We start from the raw sequence: 10,622 nt of genomic DNA, 5'->3' as shown, positions 1-10,622 counted from the left end.
TGTAACCTGATCTGCACCCAAAGGATTGAACTCTGAAGGATTGTACCTGCAGTGTGTTACCACCCTCACAATGCAAGAGTTTGAGGGTTTGAAAAGCATTTCTGAAGTTGCTTTCTGGAAGGAATTATTTCACTTCTTTTGAAGAGAAAAGTGCTACCAGCACTTAATTATTTGTTTGGTATTGTGTTTCTTGAGGATGAGATTGGTGTCCAAGGAGAATCCAAGTGTCTTGGTATTGCTTGAAAATTGATGTTTGAGGCTGTCAATGTATATTTAAGTAGAGGAAATGTTTACGGTGTGCATCCTCAATATCTAAACCAGTACATCGATGGACCAAGAATATTGAGGACAACATTTTGTAAGCAAAATATAGATAGGTAAGTAAGTATGGGGCATATTATCAAGGGGGTTTATCTCCGCTTTTTTGGCTTTAAAAGCCAAGAAAGCGGTGATAAAATTATCTCCCTATTACCTAGCTGTCGCTAACACCAGTTAGCGACAGCTAGTAGGAGATAGCGACCATCTTGGGCCCCACTTTGCATGTCAGTGATATTTATCACTAATGACATGCAAAGTGGGTGTGCCAAGATGTTAGCGACTGGAAACAGTCGCTAACATCGCTATCTCCTATTACCAGCTTTTGGAGATACTCGCGCTAAGCGCGAATATCTCCAAAAGCTAACACCTGCCCTGAGCAGTTCTTAACCATGTTATCCAATGGGAGGTGGATAACATGGCTAAGAGCATTAGCTCAGTAATGCATGAATATCGCTGACTTTTCAGCGATATTCATGCATTGCGGCCGTTTTTTATCGCATTTGCGATAAACCTTGGTAATACCAAGGTTTATCTGCGATAAAAATCGCCGCAGCTCAGCGGTAAAATTTTGTCTCTAACCAAGCAATTGCTTGGTAATATGCCCCTATATCTTTTTTATAACTAACTTCAGATATATGAGGCTGAATTATATATATATATATTAACTTGGAAAAAGTTAAATTAACGTTATAGTTAGGTGAATATGTCAGTGACAACATTAAAGTTTTGAACTAAAAAAACACAGACATTCATCAGTTAAATTTAGCAGAGCTAACTATAACTTTCAGATCCAATTATAATTTGTGCCCCTCCTTGCATATTACATAACTTGTGACATGTTCTATGAAATCATTTATGACGACATCATGGATAATATCCCGGAGGGCATCACTGATGACATCCAATGAGTGTGTTAGTTTGTTTCATAGTTTACATAGTAATGATGATGGAGCAAGGACTCGTGTAAAAGAGACTTGCTTGGACACAATCCTCTCATATAATCCCGTAACAAATTATTAATAATGTTTGTAATAATAATTATGCACAACATTCCATATATTTGTAGATAGAGGAAGCTTGCCTTTGGGTTTTACTAACAAATAAACCGAATGTGATTAAAAATGGCTGATAACACGGGAAAATGAACTGCGCATGCGTCAGTTGCATGACCTCTTAACGCTTGGAGGCAAAATTCTGCTTCTGCGCAATAACATCTAATATGGCCGCTTGGAAACTCATGTGCTAAGCATCTGCTTTGCTGAAACTAAACAGAGTTATATACTACTTTTATACTTAAATTGGATTAGAGTAGAGATAGGTGGTATACAGTGAAATAATTTTATTTTGAATTTAATACTTTGTCTTTTGACCTCTCTATTAGTTCGTATTTGGGCCTCTGAACAATGCTAAAGTCTGACACCCACGTGGTCATGCCCACATGAGCAAGAGGGACAACACTGAAACAGTGAGCTCAAGTCTTGGGACTCATCCAAGGACGTTCACTACACATTTCCTGGGAACCAGCTGAATATCCTGAAGATTCAATGGACAACTGTGAAATTGTTTACATTGTTGTCGATAAAGTTTCCAATATGGGTGAAAAATAAAGCTTGGGAGAACAAATTAATAGGCGGGAACTTAAAACAATGAACTTAAGGAAAGTATTAAAAACTTAGCATGGTGTGATGATCATCCCCTCAGCTCGTCCAATCAGAAATAGGAGTTTCATAAGGTTGAAACATTTGGGGGTGGTATATGCCATTAAGAAAGTATAATTGAGGTAGTTAGTTAGATTAGTTAGAGCAGTCGCAGCCAGAATGCTGAGAGACTGAAATGCTGTCCAATGCTGATCGGATACGCAAATAAGCAGACTTAGAACGTCAAAGCAATTAGAATTAGAAGAAGATCGCGGAAGAATCGAGCAGGTAATAAAATTAGAAGAAGATCGCGGAAATATCAAGGAGGAAGTTAGTATCAGAGAGGGGTGAGACGCAGGCGTCGAATCCAGAAGAGGTCATCTATCCTGTCCTATCCTATCCTGAAGTACCTGTCACCTGAACTTTCTAATGGGCCCATTTACTCTTGGCCAGAGGGGTATGATTTTCGCACCCTCCTAGGTAAATATAAATCTGGTATTTTGTCAATGTGCTTTCTCTCTCTATCCTCTCTTTCCTGAGGTACTAACTGATCTTACTTCCTCTAAAAGACAGAGTTAACACTGTAATTTGTTCTGCTCTTATGATTAATTTTAAAAATATTTAAAACGTACCAGAGTCTGTGATTATTCAATGAGATAATCAGGTAAATGAACCTATGTTATAATCATCAAATCCTATTAAACTAAAATGTATCCATTAGTTATAGAAAGGGTTTCGGATCAGTAATAGATTAGAGAATTGATAAGCAAATGAATTTACAATTTTAGCCCTATGAACTTGATCCCCAGCGGTGTTCACCGGCCTATATGAGTGAGTGTGTTTATGGGCCCCGATGAGTATATAGTGATATATGTCCAGAGGTTGGTAGCCCGCTCGATCAATGGGTAGCTACCATTTTACTTTTCTACCGAATTCTTTATAGCCCTTGTTTAATTAATGGTTGTAAGTGTTTACAAAAAGCATGTGAGGTATTGACAAAAATATAAACTTTTGTATTGAAGAATAACTCTGTGTGCAGCTAACAGTTGATGACTTGTGTCCAGTATGTTACATACAAGTTCTCTGATTCTGCACAAAAAGTTTCCAACAGGGAAAAGATTCTACATAGTAGATATTAAGTATAATAAGCAGCCTTGAGTTATTGGCCAGAATTTTCTCACCATGACAATTTCTACATAACATAGAAGACGGTGAGCTCCAGGTACTAACCTATGTACATTGTGCTTCTTTTGCTTCAGAAGATGGGCTACCTGTCACGTTTTCGCCACAGTATGAATGCTGCAAGTAGTATGATCTTAAGCACCACCAGACCTTGGATTTTAAGCAAATAGTGCCTTTTTTTCGACAAGGGTTGAGTATACACTACTGTTAGTGGATACTTTTAAATACTCTGTGGTGTATTTCTCAGGAGAGTTTCACTGTCTGCAAACAGTGTGCCACAGAATAAACTCTTTCCATAAAGTAAACACTCTTTACAGTACCCACTTTCCTACTCATATCAACTTTACAGATAAGTGGGGCATTCATTTTGGAACAGATGTTGAGTTACTTGAGGAACTTGGCTTTCTCTGAACAGGTGTGTACAGATTGATTCCCATATATCTGTGGTTGATTGTTAACGAGAACTTAGCTACTATGAAGTGTATGGGATACTGTCAATGTTGCACATAACACATTTGCTACACCTAAGGGAGTTTTATCTGTGATGACATTATTGATGCTTCAAATTATTCTGAGCAAATGTTTACTTACTTTCAGACCTCTAATGTCATACTAGTTTATAGAGTAATGTTTGCAAAATAATCTCGGTTGATGTCATCATTGATGTCATGAATGATGTCATTTGAGATGTCATCAGTGATGTCATAGAACATGTCATTAGGGATGTAATATGTGATGTCATGAGCTCTGCTAACTATAACTAGTGTATCTCTGTGTTTTGCTTTGTTCAAAAAGTTAATGTTGTCACTGACATATTCACCTACTTATAGCATTACTTTAACCCTTGTTTATTTTCAGTGAATTTCTAGGTTTTTCTTTTACATAAAGTAATATTATATTAGCTTACCATATGTAAAGCCATCCCACCAAAGTGCACGGCCAGGGTTTGGCAACATGGCCTTTTGTCACTCCGATGTGGGTTGGGCTGCAGGGCTTACAGCCAAGCCCTGTGTCCATCTCCCTGCAAGCAGCCATCCAGAGGCAACAAACTCCACACCGCTCACAGACTTTGACCATGTGAGACTTGGGGTTAGCTTGCAGCCAGTCCCTGCTTCCAACTCCCCGCAGGCAGCCTCTGGCTGTGCGCAGTGGGTGGGTGGTTGGCCACAAGGTTTGGCCAGCCGCCAAGCCCTGTGGCTGCCAACCACACATCATGTACTGCAATTGCTGTGCACAGCGCAGGGTTGGCCCTTAAGCCCTTCGAACCCTGGATTATTATCCCTGGAACCACATCCCTCAGAGTTAAATACAATATATGGCATCCCTTTCCAAGCCTTCATAGGCTCAGAGACCTCATCCCCTTGGGCCTTTGTTTTTTTAAAAGGGGAAGGGGCTGCATGGCCTCCCTCCCCAAGCATTATCAGAGACCGGGACCGTATCATATGAAGTCAACTGTCAACTGTAAAAGGCAAGGGTGTGCCCCTCCCCCAAGCCTTAATATGCCCCAGGCACCCCATATTCCACAGCTTAGTAATTAATAAAGGGAGTAGATGCGTGGCTCCCCTACCTGAGTCTAATTTGACCCCAGGAAACCTAACATCTGAGTCCAGGATGTGAATAAAAGGGGCGTGGCCATGCAGTCCCCTTCTCTGAGCTTTAGGGGCCCTGGGGACCCCATTTCCTGGGGACATATTTGATAAAAAGGGGAGGGGCATACAGACCACCTACCCAAGCGTTATTAGGCCCCAGGGACTCTATCTCCGGGGCCGAGTAATTAATAAAGGGAGGGAGGCACAGCGTCCTGTCCCCGAGCCTAATTAGAGACCATATCCCCCGGGGCCAAAATTCAAATAAAAGGGCTACCCAATGGGAGTACTTTCTACTGGTTAATTAAAGAGTGCTACCTCATTGTGTGAAAGTCTTGTGCATACTCTACAATACAGCTACATAAATACCCATCATTTTCCAGTGACCTGGTACGTGTGTAATTTTGGCAATGTTATTGTTCCTCAAGCATCTGCATACAGAAATCAGTGACAAAATGAATCCTCGTATAGAGAAGACGATAAGACTACAGACAAAGTGTTGCACTTACATCAAACAAGGGTACTTTCTCCTATTGATAAGAAGTAAGTGCTTCTTTGTTTGGTGGAGATGTCCTCATATTTTTATGCATCAAGAACTCAACATTAAAATGAGCGGGAAACGCAGTCGAGTCACTTCGGTAAATAGAGATATCCACCCGCCTAGAAAATGACAGGGACACCATTGCACACTACTAATGTGTATGGGGCGGGGCCAAACGGGCAAGATTGTAGGAGATTTTGTGCATTTGCAAACTCAGCAAAAATTTTAATAAAAAGGAGAAACATGAACTCTGCTTTCAGACCAATGGATGACAAGATAGAACGCACTCATCTTGGACAGTCACTACAGAAGAGATAGTGCTCCAATAAATAAATGATGCATTCACCTCCATCAAGGATTTCAGATCGCTTATCAACATTTTTTAACATAGAATTGTTGAGAAAACACACTTGCAATCTTTTTTTTAAGGAGTGGGGGTACGCGGCCCTCCTCCTGGATCATATGTGGGCCCTGGGGACCCCATCCCCAGGACCAACATAATTTAAAGGTGAGTTTCCCGGTGCTCACCAAGGCTCCTACCAAGCACAGGTTGGGGTCAGCAGGGGACCTCCAGGGCACCCTTGGCCTCAGCCTGCTCCCCGCATGCCGCAGGAGCCAACATTGCTCCCTCTAGGCAGGAGCAATCTGTTGTTTTCCTGCCCGCATCAGTGCAGGAAGGAAAAAAATACAAGTCTGCTCCCAGCTGGCGGGAGCAGTTTTGAAGTTTTTTTGAGATTTGTCAGATGGTGCCAAAGTTAATAGCAACACAAAAAGTGCATTTCCTATTGAAATTCTGACCTAAGGATACCTACTTGGGGGGCCGATTCACAAAGGGGCTCCCGCACTCATAGCGGAGGGTACTACACTCGTGGCAGGACCTCCATACTGCAGTTACCCATTGCGCAGGTCCCAACATGAATGCGGACTCCCCCCGCCGCACCTGCCATGAGTGTGGAGGCCCTTTGTGAATTGGCCCCGCCACTGCGACCGCCACTGGGTAAGATATATATATATCTACACACACACGCACACACACACATGCTATGAGGACCGAACCGGCCCTCACAGTGTGAGTTATACATGCCGACACACACACACCACACACACACACACACAGTGGCAAAAAAGTTTAAAGAAATGTTTTACTTAGGTAAATACGTCAGTGATAACACTAATATATTGAACATAAAAAATGACATCCACCAGTTAAAGTTAGCAGCACTAACTATAATGTGCACCCTGCATTGCACTACTTATGACCTCACATATGACATCACTCATGATGTACTATGGCAAAATTCATGACATCACTGATGACATTATCCAATGAGTGTGCTAGTTTGTTTTACAGTTTTAGTAAGTACCTATAACTCTGTGTGCAGGTGACAGCTGACTTGTGTTCATTGTATTGCATACAAGTATTTTGGTATGTAATTAGTATGAGGGGTAATGAGGCCCTCCTCTCTGGGCTGATTTCGGCCCCTGCGACCCCATCAGGCAGGGCCAAGCGCACTTCAGTGGGAGGGGGCACGAGGTCCCCCTCTCAGGGCTGATTTCGGTCCCAGGGACCCTATCCCCCGGGGCTCACTGCACGTGCCCCCCCCACCCCCTTGGGCTGATTTCAGCCTCGAGGTCCCCATCTCCTAGGCTCTGTTATGCTTGCTTCGGGGAGGTGGGGCACGCAGCCCCCTCCCTGGGGATTCCATCTCCGGGATCCCTTTGCTTGGGACTCGGTGTGCTTGTTTGGGGAAGAGGGGCCCGCGGCCACCCTCCCAGACCCATTTCAGCCCAAGAGACCTCATCCCCTGGGGCCAGACAGCCTTTTTAAGTGGAGGGGGGCACACGCAGCCCCCTTCCCGGGGCCAAGTTTGGCTCTGGGACCCCATCCCCTGGGGCCCAGCACCATTTAGAAGCGACAAACGCATGCCCTCCTCTGGCCGTTTTCAGCCCCAGGGAGGCCATCCCTGGGGCCTGGCGTTAAGATTAGTGTGAAGGGGACAAGCCACTCCCCTCCCTGGCCTGATTGCAGCCCTGGGGCATCCCTCTCCAAGGTCCAACCCCATCTGCTGGGGCCAGCATAACTGTGAAGGGGAGTGGGCAATCAGCGCCCTCCCCAAGTCATCTTCGGCCCTGGGTGCCTTATCCCACAGGGCCCGGCATAAGTGGGAAGGGAAGAGGGGCACACAGACCACTACCCCCCCTATTTTTGCCCCGTGGTCCCCATCCCCTGGGGCCCACTACATTTTACAGAGGGAGGGGCACGGGGCCCTCCCCCCTACTTTAGGCTGATTACGGACCCGGGGACCACATCTCTGGTGCCCAGCTTTACTATCAGTGGGGGAGAGGCACACATGGCCCCTTCCCAGGCCAATGTTGGCCCTGGGATTGTATCCAAGGTGAGTGCTCTGGTAGCTACCCAGGGCACCCATCACACTGTCTTTGGAGGCCGAAAAGGCTCTTGTGGCCCCAGCCAGCTCCCCTTATTCAGTGGGAGCCGGCATTGCTCCAACCCGCAGGGAGCAGCTAATAATGCTGCTCACTGTGACCAAATGTAATAGTTAGATCTGTTCCCCTGCCTGCATCACTGCGGGCAGGGAACCAGATTTACAGACAAACCTGCCTACGCCCGTCTGCACCCATCTGTGCCTGGACCATGCCCAGTGCCATGGACCCTGGATCTCGGACCTCCCAATAATACATGCCAGCACCCTCCTCCTCCTCAACACAGGACATCACACCACTTGCCACCTCGCATCACTGAAGGACACCCAAGGAACCTTCTCCTGCCGTATCTGCAGTTACACTCTTGCCCACCTCCACACGCCAGCTCATCTCGCCGCCCAGCTGATCAACAGTGCACTCAACCGGATCAACTGCATCCTCCTCAACACGTGCACCCTCCACAAACACGCCACAGAAATCTGAGACCTCATTGACACCACCTCTGCTGACATCACCGTCCTCACAGAATCCTGGACTAACTCCAACTCTGGCCAGGCCATTGCCACCGCCAGCCCGATGGCTACAAAATCACCCACAAGGACCGCGCCAACCAACAAGGAGGAGGCAACAGAATAAGCATACAGAAAACAAGGAGCTTTTGTTTGCGGTATTTGAGATTATCGAGCTGTTTTTAATGTTGAATGTGTCTCCATGTCAAATGTAATTATGCATAACTTTGCTTAATTTTTCTGACATTTAACCTAATTACACGAAAGAAATTTATGTAAATTTCCTACAGCCCTATCAACGATACCTTTATCAAAACAGCTCTTCTTTTTTTGCAGATTAATTACGTAAAGGAAGAACTTTGCTGCATTGCAAAGTTTAGAAGAATTCTAAATAGAATTTTCTGAACATTCAGAGGTGAAATCGTGTATCTTTTAACAACCCCAGGAAAAATAAACAATTTACAAATTGCACTAAGTAGAATACTCAGGCCTGATTCACAAAAAAGTAAAAGTCAGATATGTCACTACTACATTTGGAGTATATTGGTTACTTTTTGAAAATCACTGGGATTCTGAGAAGTACCTCATAAAAGATTTAAATGTGTAGGTTTTACAAAAGAACTAAAAAGAGCATAATTTATGAAGTCTTTTGTTCCCAGTGATCAAAATTTATCAAACATATATAACGCAGAAAACAGTATCCACAATATTTTTTTTCTCTACCTGCAAAATATTGTTGTCCTTCCACATAGCCCTTCTGCTATACCCAAGGAGTATTCCTTCGACTTTACCATCCTGAAAATAGACTTCCTCTTCTTGCTTACACAGGAGGGGATGTGTTTGGGTTTGTGAGTAGCCCGGTAAGAAATAGTCTAGTCTACTGCAAACCAAAATAGATGCAATCCGCAGTTTTTCCCCGTACTATTCTACTGTAACTGTAAAATACAATGTGGAATGTAGTTTTCTTTGTGTACCTAGCTTTGGTCTTCTAGTGAGGGGTCTATGTTTAGGGGGCTCTAATCTAAAACAAACGGGCAGGTACAGGTACGATAAAGTCAGGTTGTGAAATGAGAACTGGAATAAGAAAAGTGCCTAGGTGAGGATAGATGTTATGTGTGTTCAGATTGAAATGTGTCTACAAAACAATAAAGATTCTCTAAATGTCGACAGAGGTTTACTATGTTGTGAGAAGCTGGCCTGGTATATGATGTCCACTAATGTAAGTGGGCACCTTGCCCCAGTCTACGTTTAAGAGGTCTCAGACAACCGTAGAAAGCTATCCAGGTAGTAGCTGTGGAGTGCAGCCTTCAGGCCTAGGGCCCGATGTAGGTAAATCTGATTTACCGACTCTAGAATACCGAATTTTACCGATTCGGTATTCTAGATTCGGTAAATCAGATGTAGGAAAAAATGTGGTAATGTTTACCGAATCTGTATGATTCGGTAATTACCGAATCGGTATTTACCGATTCGGTAATTGCCATTGATTCCTATGGGCCTTGAGGCCCAAAGGAATCAATGTCAATTACCGAATCGGTAAATACCGATTCGGTAAAATTACCGATTTTGCAAGGGGGACAGGGTGTCACTTTGACACCCTGTTGCACCCCTGATTCTGGCTTGTGTGCCATGTGACAAACATACATGCCCTTAGGGTGCACATGCACAGATGTGCATGTACACAGTAATTCATTATTTACCATGACATAGTATGTCATGGTAAATAACGAATTCTTAAGGGCCTGTGGCACTATTTTAAGTGCCACCTACATCTAGATTTACCGATTCGGTAAATTTACTGATTCGGTATTTTACCGAATCGGTAAATTTACCGAATCGTTAACATTTGGGCCCCCTACATCTCACAAACCAAATACCGGTCAGTAACGGCCGAAATCGGCCATTACCGACCGGTATTTGGTGTCCTACATCTAGCCCTTAGTCTTTAAGGAGTGTAAAGTAGCTTGTTTTACTAGAATGCAATCTTATAGTGTAGATTAAATGACAAAGAACCACACAAGGTATTTATAAAAATATGTATTTATTATATAATACTCTCAAGTATTTTCCAGTATCTCCTATACGGAGATATACAGAAAGCACACAGTACTATAGAAAATACATCACAGTAATTAGCACTTATACAAAGCGGGCCGCAGGAGGTGACCAAACCATTTACTAAGAAAGTTGTATAAGAAACATGATTCGAGTCAGGACTATGTCAAGAGGATGTAGAATCGCTGGGACCCCAAGGAGTCAACCAAGGTGAGTAGATAGGGACCCCATGGAAGATGCGGGCAGTGTGAGAACACAACCGCGGGCTCTGTACAACTCTACGTGTAAGTCGCGGGTGGATTTTTAAAGATTAAGGACCCTTCCGCGGGACGCTGAAGAAACCCTGTGGAAG

The sequence above is a fragment of the Lissotriton helveticus genome, chromosome 5_1, assembly GCF_964261635.1.
Source record: "Lissotriton helveticus chromosome 5_1, aLisHel1.1, whole genome shotgun sequence".
Classification (NCBI taxonomy): domain Eukaryota; kingdom Metazoa; phylum Chordata; class Amphibia; order Caudata; family Salamandridae; genus Lissotriton; species Lissotriton helveticus.
The sequence above is the reverse complement of the archived record's forward strand: the minus strand, read 5'-3'. Positions refer to the sequence as shown.